The following is a 20,238-nucleotide window of genomic DNA, read 5'->3' on the forward strand; positions in this document are numbered from 1 at the left end:
CAAAAGAAATGCTGCAGCCCATAGGGATCTCCTGGAACCCCAATATCCTGGGTACCTAGGTACCAGATACTAGGGAATTATAAGGGTGTTCAAGTGTGCCAATTGAAATTGGTAAAAGTGGTCACTAGCCTATAGTGACAAATTTAAAGGCAGAGAGAGCATAAGCTCTGAGGTTCTGGTTAGCAGAGCCTCAGTGACACAGTTAGTAACTACACAGGTACAAACATTCAGGCCACAAACTATGAACACTGGGGACCTGGCTAGCAGGATCCCAGTGAGACAGGCAAAAATAAACTTACATACATGTAAAAATGGGGGTAACATGCCAGGCAAGATGGTACTTTCCTACACTCAGGGGGTTTCAAGATTAACCGGCCAGGCCCCCGCTTTGCCTGGGGCCACATAGTTACCACATACAGTGTGGGTAAACTGTGCCAACAATGGTTACAGACTAGCACCTTAGCAGCACTTAAGGAACATCTTGATCTCCTATCAGAGGAAGTAGACTTGCAAGATTTTTTGCTAGGTCTCGGAAAGCCATGCTCTAAAAGATTCCTGTATACCATATACAATGAGATCTAGAAGCTTTCGCAAATAGAAGTGGCTACACATTTAAGACAGATAGATTAGGAAAATTTGGAAAAGGCTTTAGCTGTTGTCAATAATTGCATGAATACTCTGTCCAACAGAATATACACCCTAAATACCATAGTGCCATCTGCAATTGAAATCATTCAGAATGACATTCCCTTCTACACCATGGACAAAGTCAACTGCGCTCCATCATGCAGTTAGGTTCAACGTTACAGATTCTGACAAATGGCCACATCCCATGAAAATACATTAACAGTAGTGACATGTTTGCTGCTTTTAATTTATCTAGGGAGTGACTTGTTTGCTGCTTTTAATTTATCCAGTAAACAACAGATAGGTGGTCATTATGACCCTGGCGGTATTTCAACCGCAGGGCCAAAACGACGGGAGCACCGCCAACAGGCTGGCGGTGCCTCCCGGCGTATTTTGACCACGGCGGTAGCTTGCCCTGGGGATTACGACCCCCCTACCGCCAGCCTGTTTCTGGCGGTTTACAACGCCAGGAAGAGGCTGGCGGTAAGGGGTGTCCTGGGGCCCCTGGGGGCCCCTGCACTGCCCTTGCCATTGGCATGGGCAGTGCAGGGGCCCCCTAACAGGGCCCCGGCCAGCTTTTCACTGTCTGCATAGCAGACAGTGAAAAGCGCGACGGGTGCAACTGCACCCGTCGCACGGCCGCAACACCGCCGGCTCCTATGTTGCGGCCCAGCGGGAATGTCATAATGGGGGCCGCGTGAGTGCGGCCGCATTGGCGGCCGCACAGCGGTTACCGCCTGGCAGGCGGTGGCAGCCGCCCGCCAAGGTCGTAATTACCCCCTTAGTGGCTAAAAAGGATGCAAGTTATACCATGCTCAACAAAGAAAAGTTAGAAAAGCTGCCTTTCGTAGTTGCAGAAAGTCCTTCAACAATATGGCTCAAACATGACGTCATAAATCTGCCAAATTCCACCTTTCATTTCGCAAAATGTTTGACACATTTTGCTGTGGGCAGAAACGAGCAGCTAGGAAATAGCTATATTAAAAAAGAGAGGGAGTTGCCTTTCGAATATCTGAATGCCGAAACAGAGGTCTTTCTGAGCGGAAGTGAATGTGAGAATACTGTTAGTCATTCAATGATTTACAAGCAGGTGTCCCTTCATGGCCTTTGCAATGTGGGGGTTGCAATCTTGGCCTGTTTTCTGAAGGGTACACCCATCCCTTTCATTCGTCCGGTATTTCATATACTTTCAAATGGAAGTTATGTGGTCCTGAACGAAAAGAGCTGTTGCGGTATGAGGCCAGGAAGGGCCTACACAATTTCAGTCTCTCAAATTGTAACTTGTTATGGGCATGTTCTATTCCCCCCACACAAGATTTAAGTGTAGCAGAAATGTGGCCTCACATTGATACTACTAATGTAAATTATGACAATCTGAGCAGACTAAAGGCGCTACTGTTCCAAAAACAAGTGGCATTGACATCAGCCAGAGAGATGTATGCTTCCCACATAGCAAGATCATCAGCCGAGATACAATCCGTATTAAATACCAACTTCCCCAAGCACTTTGGAGAGCTGGTTTCCAGAATATTTAACACTTTGAGCACTATGGGAATTGTGCACTCCTTCAAGGCTTTTGGGTCTGCATTTGTTTCCATCTTCTAGACTGTCTTCCGAGGCATACAATTAGCTATCCATTCACTCTTTTCAAGTGTGTTTGGTGGCTTTCCTGTGATTTTTGGGCTGGTTGGCAGACTACTGCTGCTGCTGTTCCTAATTTGCAGTGGTTGTGCCTTCTAAGCTAAGCAGAGTAATGGAGTTACTATCACCAACCCAGCTGTGCCATGATCAGATGGTACAGTTCTTTGGAGCATGATTGGTCACTGTCATTCCGACCAGTCCTGTTGTGTGTGCAACCTGTCTTTCATTGCAACTGGTGCCTCTTCGAGTGTCTATCTTTGGTGTGTTTTGCTTCTCCGCCAATGCCTCCTGTGGACAAGGTACTGCTGATGAGGGCTCATTCATGGTCATGCCCCATGAGACTGAGGCTGATTTACGAGGCCACATATGAGTCACCCATTGTCAACTATTTGGCTCCTTCGGCCACTTTGGATGGTGCTGCCTTTATGTGTTTTACTGAGACTGAGGCTTCTACGCACTTCTGCTTTGTGGACCCGTCTGCCAATCCTGTCATCGATCTGATATCTGACAATGTGGAGTCATTCCTGGATGCACTTCGTTTTGGTGACTTTGGAGACATTCTTCAAGATCACGATTATTGTTAAATATTTTTAACTTTGGCCTTATTCAAAAGCTAACAATTTAATGCCAAGCTACCTTATTAATTTGATTACCATTTGCCCTGCTGTGATTGTCATGGTCGACATTTTATCTCTTTGTGTGTTTTTAGCTAGTTTTTTATTAGATTTTAACATGCTTTAGTTCAGGGCATTTTAGCTTGGACTCATACACCTTCTATGGTGTCCTCTTTGTGGCGTCATCCTTGTGCCGGCAATGGGTACGGGTGTAGTGGATCCTGTTTAGTTTTAATGGGACTCAGGAGTTTAGCTTAGCCTTTTGGCTTGCAGGCCTGTGCCCCCGTCACCTAGTGACCTTCATCCTACTTAGTTTGCTCTATTTTATCACATTTATTTTATTATTTATTTTAAAATGGCTGCCATGTTCATAGATAGAGAAATGTTTCGATTTTACGTTATCAGTGCCACTCTGTGAAGGTGTCACTACCAGCAACAAAGTCAAGTGATGTATGTAGGTATTCACATCATGTCCCTTTCCCACTTATGTATGACAGGAACATAGCGGCTCATTATGAACACGGCGGGGAATGCTGGCGGTCTAAACATAGACCACCAACCCCTAGAAGACCCCGCCGGCCCTATAATATACACTCCAGTGGGTTGGCAGGCAGAAACAGTGTTTACGCCAGCCGGTTCAGCGGAATGCTGGGCCAGGACATTGCCGACGGCTCCACATGGAGCCGTCGTCAATGCAGCAGTGCGGCGGGTGCAGCAGCACCCGTCGCGCCTATCACTGCCCGTAAATCGGGCAGTGACCTGAACGACGAGGCTGTGCATGGCGCCCCTGCACTGCCCAAGCCAAGTCCATGGGCAATGCAGGGGCCCCCAGGTTGGACCCGGAGCACCCCTTCTGCCAGCCTTTCCATGGGGGGGGGAAACCGCTAGGTAGAGGCTGGAGGAACAAGGGTTCTCTATCCTGAGGGCGGCACTGCTTGCAGCGCTGCCCTGTCAGATAGAGAAATCCGCCATCGTCAGGCTGACTGTCGGTAGAAGCCTGGCTGTGGCGGAGGGCCGCCTATGGCGGTCTCCTTGTTTATTATATGGCGCTCCAGACCGCCATGCCGGTGGCGGTAATTTCCACCACTGCCGAAATGGCAGTCTGGACCGTCATGTTCACAATGAGGCCCATAATGTACTTTTAGAGGGAATTGTTTACATAATTGCCGCCACAAGCCTGCCACCTTATCTATTGTTTGGGAACATACCTGTGTTAGAGGTCCTACAATATCTGTATAAATACATCTCATACAGACAAGATTATCAGAGATTACCAGATGCTATCAACGCTATCTAGGTCGCATGTCACCTTGATGCAGACCCAGCCTTCGTGTCCCCAAGGAGTCTGATCTAGAGACCTCATTCCAATGTAAGGAGGTTTGAGGGGCACTTCTCATGGACATGGTACTGGCAGAGAGGAAGGAGGGTCACCCCCGCTGCAGTGTAGTGCCTGTGTCGGGCGGTACCTGCAGGCTGAGAGGAAAGAGGGCCACCTATGCTGTAGTGTGTTATCCCTGTGGACTGCTGCCTGCTGGTGAGAGGAAAGAGGGTCACCCATGCTGCAGTGTGGTGCCTCTGTGAACCGATGCCTGCAGGCTGAGAGGAAAGATGGTCAGCTACGCAGCAGTGTGATCCCAACCAAGACTGCATAGCCTTGATCCAAATAAATGCTGCTTTAATTCACCACCACACTCTCTGCCCTTTTATTTCACTCAAGTAGCTTCTTTTTCAACCCTTTTGTCTCACTTTATCTCTGTTTTCTGACTTTCTGCTCCTTTCCTCCTTTTGTGTTATTCTCTATTTCACTACGGATTAAACCCTGTTGAAGAAAAATAAGTGGTTGTGGGCCCCACTAGCAACCACTAGCTCATATTAAGCACTGTCCATGTCTCCTGTGGTGGCACTTACTGGTCAGCTGACATGTGCTTTCACGTTGCCCACTTCCTTTCACTGTCCAGCATCTCGAGGGATTGCCTGTATGCCTCTGGGTATGGTCTTTCCATCATATCACTTGCAAGGTTGGGTTCTGTTTCCCTAAAGTTGTTGCACCGTGTGGATGCATTGTGGGCTTTGGTGATGACTGCTCCTTCACTCCTGATCTTACGTGTTAGTGTTCTTTGGCAGCCTGGGCAAGGTTTTACCTCAAAGTTTGTTGCTGGTTGCTCTTGCATCATGTGCGTGTCCACCTGGGGTTTTACCAGGTCCCCAAATCCATGGATGTGACAGCTAAAATGTACTGAATGTGCAACGTGCTTGTCCAAGTACTTGCAACACAAGGGGTAACGGGGAGTCCTTGTTCCTTGTAAGTTGAATTTGAAGTAAGCAAATAGGCATTAAGGGTCAGTACCCTTCACCTTTAGCATGTTGTCGCTGAATGTTCTATCGTCTCTGGTTCTGGATCCACTAGTTACTCCTTTTGGGCACCCTGGTTCTTCCTGAGAGGTATGACCACTTCCTGTATGGCTGCCATGGTTTTTCTGTCAGACACTGGCAGACTGCAGCATGGCTGACCCTCTTTCCTCTCAGCCAGCAGGCACCGGCCCACAGGGGCACCACACTGTGGCATGGGTGACCCTCTTTTCTCTCAGACAGCAGACAACGACCCACAGAGGCACCACACTGCAGCATGAGTGACACTCTTTCCTCTAAGCCAGCAGGCACTAGCTCACAGAGGCACCACACTGCAGCAAGGGTGACCCTCTTTCCATGGGTGACCATCCTTCCTCTCAGGCACCATGTAAGGTTCCACAGAGGCACCACACTGCAGCATGGGTGACCCTCTTTCCATGGGTGACTCTCTTTTCTCTCCGGCAGCATGTAAGGTTCCATATGGGCACCACACTGCAGCACGGATGACCCTCTTTCCATGGGTGACCCTCTTTCCTCTCAGGCAGCATGTAAGGTTCCACAGAGGCACCACACTGCAGATGTGTGACCCTCTTTCCTCTCAGCCAGCAGGCACCGGCCCACAGAGGCACCACAATGCAGCATGGGTGACCCTCTTTCCATGGGTGGCCCTCTTTCCTCTTAGGCAGCATGTAAGGTTCCACAGAGGCACCACAATGCAGCATGATGGGTGACCCTCTTTCCTCTCAGCCAGCAGGCACCGGCCCACCGAGGCACCACATTGCAGTGTGGGTGACCCTCTTTCCACGGGTGACCCTCTTTCCTGTCAGCCAGCATGTAAGGTTCCACAGAGGCACCACATTGCAGCATGGGTGGCCCTCTATCCTCTCAGTCCACAGGCAACAGCCCACAGAGGCACCACGCAGCAGCATGGGTGACCCTGTTTCCATGGGTGTCCCTCTTTCCATGGGTAATCCTCTTTCTTCTCATCCAGCAGGCACCGGCCCACAGAGGCACCACACTGCAGCATGGGTGACCCTCTTTCCTCTCATCCAGCAGGCACCGGCCCACAGAGGCACCACACTGCAGCATAGGTGGTAACCCTCTTTTCTCTTAGGCAGCATGTTAAGGTTCCACAGAGGCACCACAATGCAGCATGGATGATCCTCTTTTCTCTTATCCAGCAGGCACCGGCCACAGAGGGACCACACTGCAGCATGGGTGACCCTCTTTCCTCTTAGGCAGCATGTAAGGTTCCACAGAGGCACCACAATGCGGCATGGGTGACCCTCTTTTCTCTTATCCAGCAGGCACCGGCCCACAGAGGGACCACACTGCAGCATGGCTGACCCTCTTTCCTCTTAGGCAGCATGTAAGGTTCCACAGAGGCACCACAATGCAGCATTGGTGACCCTCTTTCCTCTCAGCCCATTGGCACAGGCCCACAGAGGCACCACACTGCAGCACTGGTGACCCTCTTTCCTCTCAGCCCATTGGCACCGGCCCACAGAGGCACCACACTGCAGCGTGGGTGACCCTCTTTCCTCTCAGCCATCAGGGACCAGCTCACAGAGGCACCACACTGCAGCATGGGTGACCCTCTTTCCCCTCAGCCAGCAGGCACCGGCCCAAAGAGGCACCACACTGCAGCATTGGTGACCCTCTTTCCTCTCAGCCAGAAGGCAGCGGCCCACAGAGGCACCACACTGCAGCACTGGTGACCCTCTTTCCTCTCAGCCCATTGGCACCGGCCCACAGAGGCACCACATTGCAGCGTGGGTGACCCTCTTTCCTCTCAGCCAGCAGGCACCAGCTCACAGAGGCACCACACTGCAGCATGGGTGACCCTCTTTCCCCTCAGCCAGCAGGCACCGGCCCAAAGAGGCACCACACTGCAGCATTGGTGACCCTCTTTCCTCTCAGCCAGCAGGCAGCGGCCCACAGAGGCACCACACAGCAGCATGGGTGACCCTCTTTCCTCTCAGCCAGCAGGCAACAGCTCACAGGCACCACACTGCAGCACGGGTGACCCTCTTTCCTCTGAGCCAGCAGGCACCAGCCCACAGGGGCACCACACTGCAGCATGGGTGACCCTCTTTCCTCTCAGCCAGCAGGCACCGGCCCACAAAGGCACCACACTGCAGTGTGGGTGACCCTCTTTCCTCTAAGCCATCAGGCACCAGCTCACAGAGGCACCACACTGCAGCATGGGTGACCCTCTTTCCTCTAAGCCAGCAGGCACCGGCCCACAGAGGCACCACACTGCAGTGTGGGTGGCCCTCTTTCCTCTCAGCCCACTGGCACCGGCCCACAGAGGCACCACACTGCAGTGTGGGTGACCCTCTTTCCTCTCAGCCCTTTGGCACCGGCCCACAAAGGCACCACACTGCACCAAGAATAGTACAAATAAGTAATCGAGCCATTCTCCCACATCTTCGTATCAATATTGCATTTTAGATTTCTGATTTCGAAATGGCAAAAGCCAGGACTGCTATCTCTGTACTTACTCAAAACCTGGAACACTACTTTCTTCCTTAGAAAATATTTTAGATTAGTATGTGCGGAGCTAGTTTTGGCAGAGGGCATGACTATGGGCCTGATTCTAACTTTGGAGGACGGTGTTAAACCGTCCCAAAAGTGGCGGATATACCACCTACCGTATTACGAGTCCATTATATCCTATGGAACTCGTAATACGGTAGGTGGTATATCCGCCACTTTTGGGACGGTTTAACACCGTCCTCCAAAGTTAGAATCAGGCCCTATGTGACTGGCTATTTCAAGGTGACTGGAACCCCTATTTACATTGGGGCCTGTGCTGAATTGGGTAGAACGGGCGACAAAGGAATCGCAACAGAGTAGCCCCTCTTGTGTTTTATGCACAAACCTTCAAATAGATTACCTCCCCCCGTGTTCCTAGTCAAGGGAGCGAACACAGTCTAAGGGCCTCATTATGACCCTGGCGGGCGGCGGAGGCCGCCCGCCAGGATCCCGCCCTCCAAATTACCGCGCCGCGGTCAAAAGACCGCGGCGGGTATTACGAGTTTTCCCCTGGGCTGGCGGGCGGTTCCAGTAAAACCGCCCGCCAGCCCAGGGGAAAACGACCTTCCCACGAGGATGCCGGCTCGTAATCGAGCCGGCGGAGTGGGAAGGTGCGACGGGTGCAGTGGCACCCGTCGCGTATTTCAGTGTCTGCAAGGCAGACACTGAAATACTTTTCGGGGCCCTCTTACGGGGGCCCCTGCTGTGCCCATGCCATTGGCATGGGCACGGCAGGGGCCCCCAGGGGCCCCGCGACCCCCCCTACCGCCATCCTGTTCATGGCGGCTTTCCCGCCATGAACTGGATGGCGGTAGGGGGGGTCAGAATCCTCATGGCTGCGGAGCGCGCTCCGCAGCCATGGAGGATTCCAAAGAGCAGCGGAAAGTCAGCGGGAGACCGCTGACTTTCCGCTTCTGACCGCGGCTGAACCGCCGCGGTCAGAATGCTCATTGGAGCACCGCCAGCCTGTTGGCGGTGCTCCCGTGGTCGGTGGCCCTGGCGGCCACCGGCCGCCAGGGTCAGAATGACCCTCTAAATGTTAGGTTACTCAGTTTACACCCACCCAAGGGCAGTCTGCTTGCACTCATTTAACGCCTCTCCGAGAGAGAGGGAGAGAGAGAGAAAGCGAGAGAGAGAGAGAGAGAGAAAGAGAGAGACTATCTCTGTCCTTTCTCTCTTTTCTGTCTCCCTTCTCTCTTCTCTGTCTCTCTCATCTCCTCTCTTTCTCTCGGCCCCCTCTCTCTCTTTCTCTCACCTTTCTCTCGCCCTCTCTCCTTTCTCTCTCTCGCCTTCTTTCTCTTTCACTCCTTCTTTCTCTCTCTCTCTCTCTCTCCCTCTATCGTTCTTGTCTGTCTCTCCCTCTCCATCTGTCTCTGCCCTTCTCACTCATTTCTCTTTCCGTTAACTCTCTCTCCTTTCTCTCTCCCTCCCTCTCTTTCTTTCTCTCACCCCTCTCTCGTTTTCTCTCTCTTTCTCTCTCACCCCTTTCACCTTTCTCTCTTTCTCTCATCCCTCTATCTCACCTTTCTCTCTCTCTCACACACCTTTCTCCCCCTCTCCCTTCTTCTCACTCCTCTCTCCCTCTCTCTTTCTCTCACCCCTCTCTCTCTCCCCCTTCTCTCCCCCTCTCTCTCTCACCTTCCTCTCTCTCGATTTAGCTGTCTACAGATCTGGTTATTTCAAATAAACACCAGGCGACTTTGAAGGGTAATATCTGGGCAGGTCCCTGTTCCGTCTCCTGCCCCTTCGCGGAGGCTGGGAGCTGGGAGTCAAACAACATCCATCCCGCGTTATCGGTGACGTGCCCTGCAACAGCGCTCTAGAGAGACTGTTTCTGATTAGCGAGCCGTCCATTGGGCCGGGGGACCTCCGGAGATTTCTATGATGACCTAAGGTAAACACAGCTTTTCTCTCCACCCTTCCAGCTGCCAGGCAGGGCTGTGTAGTGATGGAGAGGCCTTCAGCAGGTGGGAAGCCCAACGAGCGGTGCAGACACGGGGAGATATCCTCGAAAGCAGGTTCCCACCACTCCTCTTCCAAAGAAAACAAACAAGAAGAAGACATGAGCTGCCATGGAGACAGCAGCTCTTCGACCATGAACCCTGCAGCTGCGGGCTTCGCGTGGCCAGGGAAGGCGCCGATGCCAATAAGAATGCCAGTCCTGCCAGGCAAGAAGGGCATCCTTTGAGGGTGAGCTGCGAAGTACACAAGTTATCCAAATGTGGGCAAACGCACACCAAACAGCTGAGCCTGAACTGATATCCGACACATAGAGACGTTTTAAGGCATAGGAAAGTGGCCCCTAGCCCTGGGCCCAGCCTTTTGAGTGGCCCCTGATACAGCCAGCTCTGTTCGGCAGAAAGTCTTGCCCAGGTGACCTCCAATCATTCTAAATCACTTTGTTTTAAACACCATTTCACTTTAATTTATTTTTTAATGTGGGTGATGTGTGAGTCTATCACAGACGTTTTGCAGGGACATGTTGTGGTTGTGTTTTAGGCAACATATATAAGAAAATGTTTCTTGTGCCTCAAAACAGGAGGAGAAATGGGAGGGTGTCAGAGATTATTTGCAGTAATATCAGTGAACTGATGCTGCGTTACAATATTGAAAAAAGAGAATTTTGAGGAGTGTGCCTGTGCTCTGTCAGTGACCTGGCCAAAGAAGGCATGAAAGAGCTGTAATGACATCATAAATTCAAACCTGGTCTGAACAGGGGCCCCCAAAATATGTTTGGCCCAGGGACCCCCAAAATCCTTAAGATGTTCCTACCGACACACTGTCGTGGCACACAGGACCCAGCACTGCACGACCATCCCTGCCACCATACTGTTGTATATTGTGTTGTACAGGATATTATTTTTATCTGCACAAAGCTGTACATATAGCATAATCGCTGGTGACGAGTTGTTGCCACGTGTACCAATCAATCAATCAATCAATCAGAGAATTTATAAAGCGCACTACATACCCCTGAGGGTTTCAAGGCGCTGGGGGAGGGGTGCTGCTACTGATCAAAGAGCCAAGTTTTGAGGAGTCTTCTGAATGCGAATAGGTCATGGGTCTGGCGTAGGTTGGTAGGGAGGGATTTCCAGGTCTTGGCGGCGAGGTAGGAGAAGGATCTGCTGCCGGAGGTCTTTCCCTGGATGCGGGGGACGACGGCCAGGGCGAGGTTTGAGGAGCGGAGCTGGCGGGTGGGGGTGTAGAAGCTGAGTCTGCTGTTTAGGTAGGCAGGTCCGGTGTTGTGGAGGGCCTTGTGTGCGTGGGTGAGTAGTTTGAAAATGATCCTCTTGTCTAAGGGGAGCCAGTGAAGGTCTCTCATGTGGTGGGAGATGTGGTTGCGGCGGGGTATGTTGAGGATCAGACGGGCGGAGGCGTTTTGGATGCGCTGGAGGCGTCGTAGGTGTTTGGCAGGGATGCCTGTGTAGAGTGCGTTGCCGTAGTCTAGCTTGCTGCTGACGAGGGCCTGTGTCATGGTTCTTCTTGTTTCGGTCGGGATCCACTTGTAGACCCTGCAGAGCATGCAGAGGGTGTTGTAGCAGGATGAGGAGACTGTGCTGACCTGTTTGGACATGGAGAGGGAGGATTCGAGGATGAATCCTAGATAACGTGCATGGTTGGTGGGAGTTGGAGGGATTCCCAGTGTGGTCTGCCACCACGAGTTGTCCTAGACTGAGGGGGTGGGTCCAAGGATGAGGACCTCCGTCTTGTCCGAATTCAGCTTCAGCCAGCTGTTTCTCATCCATTTGGCAATGGCTTTCATGCCCTCATGGAGGTTGGTTTTGGCGGTGTGCGGGTCTTTGGTGAGGGAGAGGATGAGCTGAGTGTCATCGGCGTAGGAGATGATGTTGAGGTTGTGTTGGCGGGCCGTTTGTGCGAGGGGGGCCATGTAGATATTGAACAGTGTAGGGCTGAGGGAGGAGCCCTGGGGAACGCCGCAGATGATGTTGGTGGCTTTGGATCGGAAGGGGGGGAGGCGTACACTTTGGGTTCGGCTGTGGAGGAAGGAAGTGATCCAGTCAAGGGCTTTATCTTGTATTCCGGCTTCGAAGAGGCGGGCTATCAGGGTGCGGTGGAAGACTGTGTGAAGGCGGTAGATAGGTCTATTAGGATGAGGGCTGATGTTTCTCCCTTGTCCAGTTGGCATCTGATGTCGTCTGTGGCGGCTAAGAGGGCGGTATCGGTGCTGTGGTTCCATCTGAACCCTGATTGGGAGGGGTCCAGGATGTTATTGTCTTCGAGGTGGCGGGTAAGTTGCGTGTTGGCGATTTTCTCGATGATCTTCGCCGGGAACGGGAGCAGGGAGATGGGACGGAAGTTTTTGAGATCTTGAGTGTCAGCTTTGGGCTTCTTCAGAAGGGTGTGGATTTCGGCATGCTTCCAGCCTTCCGGAAAAGTTTCTGTCTCGAAGGAGATATTGATGACCATCCGTATTTGGGGGGCGATGATTGCGTCGGCTTTGTTGTATACGTGGTGAGGGCATGGGTCCGATGGAGAGCCTGAGTGGATGGAGTTCATGATCTTGAGTGTCTCTGTGTCGTTGACGTTGGTCCAGTAGGTCAGGCGGTTGGGGCGGGAGGTGCTTGCGGGTATAGGGTCTGGCGTGGTTGTGGTGGAGAAGCTGTTGTGGATGTTGGTGATTTTCTGGAGGAAGTAGGTGGACAGGGAGTCGCAGAGTTCTTGAGATGGTGGGATGTCGTTGACGTTGGTGCTGGGGTTGGAGAGTTCTTTCACGATGTTGAAGAGCTCTTTGCTGTCGTGTGCGTTGTTATCCAGGCGGTGTTTGAAGGAGGATCTCTTGGTTATTCTGATGAGTTGGTGGTGCCTGCGGGAGGCGTCCTTGAGGGCTGCGTGGTTGTCGGGGTGCGTTCGTGGAGCCATTTCTTTTTTAGTTTCCGGCAGTCGCGTTTGGAGGCTTGGAGCTCGTCGGTGAACCAGGTGGCTTTTTTGCGGGCTTGGATGTTGGGTGGGTTCTTGAGCGGCGCTAGGGAGTTGGTGCAGTTGGTGATCCACTGTCTGAGGTTGAGGGCGGCGGTGTCTGGGTCGGTGGGAGGGTTCTGGGCGAGGGTATTGTTAAGTTGCTCTTCGGTGACTTTGCTCCAGCAGCGGCGGGGTGGTTGTTGGGGGCGGTGGTGCTTGGTTTGTTTCTTGAAGGTGAAGTGGATGCAGTGGTGGTCGGTCCAGTAGAGTTCAGTGGTGTGGTTGAAGGTGACGTGGGCGCTTGTGATGAAGATGGGATCAAGTGTGTGGCTGGCGATGTGGGTGGGTGTGGTGACGAGTTGTTGGAGTCCGAGGTTGGCGATCAGTGTGGTGGAGTTCAGGTCGTTGTTGTTTCCTAGGTGGAAATTGAGGTCTCCGAGGAGGACGTAGTCCATGGAGGGGAGTGCGTGGGTGCTGGCGAGTTCGGCGATGGTGTCGTTGAAGGGTGCTCGTGGGCCCGGGGATCTGTAGATGAGAGTTCCTCTGAGGGTGGTGTTGGGGTCATTGTGGATCTGGAAGTGTAGGTGCTCGGCGGTCTTGAGGGTGTCGTCCGTGTAGGTGGAGACTTTGAGGGTGGGTTTGTGGGCGATGGCTTTTCATCCTCCGATGCCATTGGTGCGGTCTCGTTGGGTGATCTTGTAGCCGTCCGGGATGGCTATGGCGATGTTGGGTGCCGAGGAATCGTTCCACCAGGTTTCGGTCAAGAAGGCTACATCTGGGGCGGTGGTGTCGAGCAGGTCCCAGAGTGCGATGGCGTGCTTTCGTGGGGAGCGGGTGTTGAGGAGTATGCAGTGGAGGTGGTTGGGTTCGGCTTTTGGGGGTTTCGCTGTTTTGTCGCAGGTGAATTTGCAGGTGTGGCAGGAGAAGGGACCAAAGGTGTTCCTTGGAGAGGATTGGAAGCAGTCACTGTTGTGGCCCGGGTTGAGGGCGTTGAGGTCGCTGGCCGTGTAGTGATGTCCGGAGGTGCGGGGGTCCCGAGGACCAGGGGGGGTGGCGCTGGGCGCGGTCCAGACGCAGGCGGGCTTGCCTCTGGTGCACCTCCGGCACGCCAGCGGCCCACCTGCTGCGCGCATCCGCTGCGCGGACGCGCAGTGACAGCCATTAACCCCTTCTGTGCCCAGGACGTAATGGTTACGTCCTGAGGCACAGTGCTGCTGTGCCCAGGACGTAACCATTACGTCCTGTGCACAGAGCCCAGAGGGAGCGCTAGCGCTCCCTCTGTGGGGTTCACCCCCCAAGTCGGGGATGGAAGGGGAAGCCCTTCCCCTTCCACCCCCGACCCCCCCAACCCCCCCTGTGACGTCAGCGCGCAAGCGCGCGCTGATTAGTCACAGGGTCTCCCCCAGAAAAAGAAATGCTTTTGCATTTCTTTTTCAGTCCCATGGGGGAGGCCCCGAGAGGCTTCAAAGGGAAGGAAATGTATTTCCTTCCCTTTGAAGTCTCTCACAGGTTTCAAAAGTCGGATTGCTTGCAATCTGGCTTTTGAAACCCCACTAGACACCAGGCATTTTTTTTTTTTTTCAGTGAAATTGGCAAAAGGGAGCGACCCCTTGGGCAAGGGTCGCTCCCGGGGGGGCATTTTTTTAGGAAGGCCTTTTCTGCCCCCCCTGGGGGAGGCAAGGGTCGCTCTGGGCGGGGGGGTGGGGGGCGTGGGTGTTCGGGGGGCAAATTTATTTTAGGCCATTTCTGCCCCCCCTGGGGGCAGAAACCTCTTGTTGCCAGGGCAAATTTTTTTTTAGTGTTTTTTTTTTAGTTTGTTTGTTTTTTTAGAGATGGGGAGCGACCCATCAGACAAGGGTCGCTCCCCTGGGGGGCAAACTGTGTTTAGACCATTTCTGCCCCCCTTGGGGGCAGATTGGTCGATTTTAGGTCAATCTGCAACCACTAGGCACCGGGGATTAGTTTTTTGGCGCCAATGTCACGCAGGGGGAGCGACCCCGTAGGCAATGGTCGCTCCGGGGGGGGGGGGGTTCAGGGGGCAAATTTATTTTAGGCCATTTCTGCCCCCAGGGGGGGCAGAAACCTCTTGTTGTCAGGGCAAATTTTTTTTTGTGTTTTTTTTTTTTTTTTTTTTTTTTTTTAGAGATGGGGAGCGACCCATCAGGCAAGGGTCGCTTCCCTGGGGGGCAAATTGTGTTTAGACCATTTCTGCCCCCCTTGGGGGCAGATTGGTCGATTTTAGGTCAATCTGCCCCAAGGGGGCAGAAACCACTAGGCACCGGGGATTTGTTTTTTGGCGCCAATGTCACGCAGGGGGAGCGACCCCGTAGGCAAGGGTCGCTCCGGGGGGGGGGCAACGGGGGGGTGTTCGGGGGGCAAATTTATTTTAGGCCATTTCTGCCCCCCCTGGGGGCAGATCGGCCTATTATTAGGCCGATCTGCCCCCAGGGGGGGCAGAAACCCCTTGTTGCCAGGGCAAATTTTTTTGTAGTGTTTTTTTTTTAGTTTGTTTGTTTTTTTAGAGATGGGGAGCGACCCATCAGACAAGGGTCGCTCCCCTGGGGGGCAAACTGTGTTTAGACCATTTCTGCCCCCCTTGGGGGCAGATTGGTTGATTTTAGGTCAATCTGCAACCACTAGGCACCGGGGATTCGTTTTTTGGCGCCAATGTCACGCAGGGGGAGCGACCCCGTAGGCAATGGTCGCTCCGGGGGTGGGGGGTGGTGGGGGTTCAGGGGGCAAATTTATTTTAGGCCATTTCTGCCCCCCCCTGGGGGCAGATTGGCCTATTATTAGGCCGATCTGCCCCCAGGGGGGGCAGAAACCTCTAGGCGCCAGGGCAAATTTTTTTTTTTTGTTTTTTTTTTGTTTGTTTTTTTTTTTTTAGAGATGGGGAGCGACCCATCAGGCAAGGGTCGCTCCCCTGGGGGGCAAATTGTGTTTAGACCATTTCTGCCCCCCTTGGGGGCAGATTGGTCGATTTTAGGTCAATCTGCCCCAAGGGGGCAGAAACCACTAGGCACCGGGGATTTGTTTTTTGGCGCCAATGTCACGCAGGGGGAGCGACCCCGTAGGCAAGGGTCGCTCCGGGGGGGGGGGGGGGGGGGGACAGGGGGGTGTTCGGGGGGCAAATTTATTTTAGGCCATTTCTGCCCCCCCTGGGGGCAGATCGGCCTATTATTAGGCCAGAAACCTCTTGTTGCCAGGGCCAGTTTGTTTGTGTTTTTAGAGATGGGGAGCGACCCATCAGACAAGGGTCGCTCCCCTGGGGGGCAAACTGTGTTTAGACCATTTCTGCCCCCCTTGGGGGCAGATTGGTCGATTTTAGGTCAATCTGCAACCACTAGGCACCGGGGATTCGTTTTTTGGCGCCAATGTCACGCAGGGGGAGCGACCCAGTAGGCAAGGGTCGCTCCGAGGTGGGGGGGTGGGGGGGGTTTGGGGGGGCAAATTTATTTTAGGCCATTTCTGCCCCCCCCTGGGGGCAGATCGGCCTATTATTAGGCCAGAAACCTCTAGGCGCCAGGGCAAATGTTTTTTTGTTTTTTTTTGTTTTTTGTTTGTTTGTTTTTTTAGAGATGGGGAGCGACCCATCAGACAAGGGTCGCTTCCCTGGGGGGCAAACTGTATTTAGAGCATTTCTGCCCCCTTTGGGGGCAGATTGGTCGATTTTAGGTCAATCTGCCCCCAAGGGGGCAGAAACCACTAGGCACCGGGAATTTGTTTTTTGGCGCCAATGTCACGCAGGGGTAACGACCCCGTAGGCAAGGGGCAGGGGGGGTTTGGGGGGGTGGGGGGTCAAATTTATTTTAGGGCATTTCCCCCCCCCCTGGGGCCGGCTGAGCTAGAGGCCAAAATCCACATGTAGGCACTTTGCAAAAAACACCTCTGTTTTCTGTGAAAAAATATGTTGTGTCCACGTTGTGTTTTGGGCCATTTCCTTTCGTGGGCGCTAGGCCTACCCACACAAGTGAGGTACCATTTCTATGGAGAGACTTAGGGGAACGCTGGGTGGAAGGAAATTTGTGGCTCCTCTCAGATTCCAGAACTTTCTGTCACCGAAATGAGAGGAAAAAGTGTTTTTTGGCCAGATTTTGATGTTTGCAAAGGATTCTGGGTAACAGAACCTGGTCCGAGCCCCGCAAATCACCCCATCTTGGATTCCCCTAGGTCTCTAGTTTTCAAAAATGCGCTGGTTTGCTAGGTTTCCCCAGGTGCCGGCTGAGCTAGAGGCCAAAATCCACACGTAGGCACTGTTTTCTATGAAAAAATGTGATGTGTCCACGTTGAGTTTTGGGCCATTTCCTGTCGCGAGCGCTAGGCCTACCCACACAAGTGAGGTATCATTTTTATCGGGAGACGTGGGGGAACGCTGGGTGGAAGGAAATTTGTGGCTCCTCTCAGATTCCAGAACTTTCTGCCACAGAAATGTGAGGAACATGTGTTTTTTTAGCCAAATTTTGAGGTTTGCAAAGGATTCTGGGTAACAGAACCTGGTCCGAGCCACACAAATCACCCCATCTTGGATTCCCCTAGGTCTCTAGTTTTCAGAAATGCACAGGTTTGGTAGGTTTCCCTAGGTGGCGGCTGAGCTAGAGGCCAAAATCTACAGGTAGGCACTTTGCTAAAAACAGGTCTATTTTCTGTGATGTGTCCACGTTGCGCTTTGGGGCGTTTCCTGTCGCGGGCGCTAGGCCTACCCACACAAGTGAGGTATCATTTTTATCGGGAGACATGGGGGAACGCTGGGTAGAAGGAAATTTGTGGCTCCTCTCAGATTGTAGAACTTTCTGCCACAGAAATGTGAGGAACATGTGTTTTTTTAGCCAAATTTTGAGGTTTGCAAAGGATTCTGGGTAACAGAACCTGGTCCCAGCCACACAAGTCACCCCATCTTGGATTCCCCTAGGTCTCTAGTTTTCAGAAATGCACAGGTTTGGTAGGTTTCCCTAGGTGGCGGCTGAGCTAGAGGCCAAAATCTACAGGTAGGCACTTTGCTAAAAACAGGTCTATTTTCTGTGATGTGTCCACGTTGCGCTTTGGGGCGTTTCCTGTCGCGGGCGCTAGGCCTACCCACACAAGTGAGGTATCATTTTTATCGGGAGACATGGGGGAACGCTGGGTGGAAGGAAATTTGTGGCTCCTCTCAGATTCCAGAACTTTCTGCCACAGAAATGTGAGGAACATGTGTTTTTTTAGCCAAATTTTGAGGTTTGCAAAGGATTCTGGGTAACAGAACCTGGTCCCAGCCACACAAGTCACCCCATCTTGGATTCCCCTAGATCTCTAGTTTTCAGAAATGCACAGGTTTGGTAGGTTTCCCTAGGTGGCGGCTGAGCTACAGGCCAAAATCCACAGGTAGGCACTTTGCTAAAAACAGGTCTGTTTTCTGTGATGTGTCCACGTTGCGCTTTGGGGCGTTTCCTGTCGCGGGCGCTAGGCCTACCCACACAAGTGAGGTATCATTTTTATCGGGAGACGTGGGGGAACGCTGGGTGGAAGGAAATTTGTGGCTCCTCTCAGATTCCAGAACTTTCTGCCACAGAAATTTGAGGAACATGTGTTTTTTTAGCCAAATTTTGAGGTTTGCAAAGGATTCTGGGTAACAGAACCTGGTCCAAGCCACACAAGTCACCCCATCTTGGATTCCCCTAGGTCTCTAGTTTTCAGAAATGCACAGGTTTGGTAGGTTTCCCTAGGTGGCGGCTGAGCTACAGGCCAAAATCTACAGGTAGGCACTTTGCAAAAAACACCTCTGTTTTCCTTCAAAAATTTGGTTGTGTCCACGTTGCGCTTTGGGGCATTTCCTGTCGTGGGCGCTAGGCCTACCCACACAAGTGAGGTATCATTTTTATCGGGAGACGTGGGGGAACGCTGGGTGGAAGGAAATTTGTGGCTCCTCTCAGATTCCAGAACTTTCTGCCACAGAAATGTGAGGAACATGTGTTTTTTTAGCCACATTTTGAGGTTTGCAAAGGATTCTGGGTAACAGAACCTGGTCCCAGCCACACAAGTCACCCCATCTTGGATTCCCCTAGGTCTCTAGTTTTCAGAAATGCACAGGTTTGGTAGGTTTCCCTAGGTGGCGGCTGAGCTACAGGCCAAAATCTACAGGTAGGCACTTTGCAAAAAACACCTCTGTTTTCCTTCAAAAATTTGGTTGTGTCCACGTTGCGCTTTGGGGCGTTTCCTGTCGTGGGCGCTAGGCCTACCCACACAAGTGAGGTATCATTTTTATCGGGAGACGTGGGGGAACGCTGGGTGGAAGGATATTTGTGGCTCCTCTCAGATTCCAGAACTTTCTGCCACAGAAATGTGAGGAACATGCGTTTTTTTAGCCACATTTTGAGGTTTGCAAAGGATTCTGGGTAACAGAACCTGGTCCCAGACACACAAGTCACCCCATCTTGGATTCCCCCAGGTCTCTAGTTTTCAGAAATGCACAGGTTTGGTAGGTTTCCCTAGGTGGCGGCTGAGCTACAGGCCAAAATCTACAGGTAGGCACTTTGCAAAAAACACCTCTGTTTTCCTTCAAAAATTTGGTTGTGTCCACGTTGCGCTTTGGGGCGTTTCCTGTCATGGGCGCTAGGCCTACCCACACAAGTGAGGTACAATTTTTATCGGGAGTCGTGGGGGAACGCTGGGTGGAAGGAAATTTGTGGCTCCTCTCAGATTCCAGAACTTTATGCCACAGAAATGTGAGGAACATGTGTTTTTTTTTAGCCAAATTTTGAGGTTTGCAAAGGATTCTGGGTAACAGAACCTGGTCCGAGCCACACAAATCACCCCATCTTGGATTCCCCTAGGTCTCTAGTTTTCAGAAATGCACAGGTTTGGTAGGTTTCCCTAGGTGGCGGCTGAGCTAGAGGCCAAAATCTACAGGTAGGCACTTTGCTAAAAACAGGTCTATTTTCTGTGATGTGTCCGCGTTGCGCTTTGGGGCGTTTCCTGTCGCGGGCGCTAGGCCTAACCACACAAGTGAGGTATCATTTTTATCGGGAGACATGGGGGAACGCTGGGTAGAAGGAAATTTGTGGCTCCTCTCAGATTGTAGAACTTTCTGCCACAGAAATGTGAGGAACATGTGTTTTTTTAGCCAAATTTTGAGGTTTGCAAAGGATTCTGGGTAACAGAACCTGGTCCCAGCCACACAAGTCACCCCATCTTGGATTCCCCTAGGTCTCTAGTTTTCAGAAATGCACAGGTTTGGTAGGTTTCCCTAGGTGGCGGCTGAGCTAGAGGCCAAAATCTACAGGTAGGCACTTTGCTAAAAACAGGTCTATTTTCTGTGATGTGTCCACGTTGCGCTTTGGGGCGTTTCCTGTCGCGGGCGCTAGGCCTACCCACACAAGTGAGGTATCATTTTTATCGGGAGACATGGGGGAACGCTGGGTGGAAGAAAATTTGTGGCTCCTCTCAGATTGTAGAACTTTCTGCCACAGAAATGTGAGGAACATGTGTTTTTTTAGCCAAATTTTGAGGTTTGCAAAGGATTCTGGGTAACAGAACCTGGTCCGAGCCACACAAGTCACCCCATCTTGGATTCCCC

Source organism: Pleurodeles waltl, chromosome 1_1 (assembly GCF_031143425.1).
Source record: "Pleurodeles waltl isolate 20211129_DDA chromosome 1_1, aPleWal1.hap1.20221129, whole genome shotgun sequence".
NCBI classification, from domain to species: domain Eukaryota; kingdom Metazoa; phylum Chordata; class Amphibia; order Caudata; family Salamandridae; genus Pleurodeles; species Pleurodeles waltl.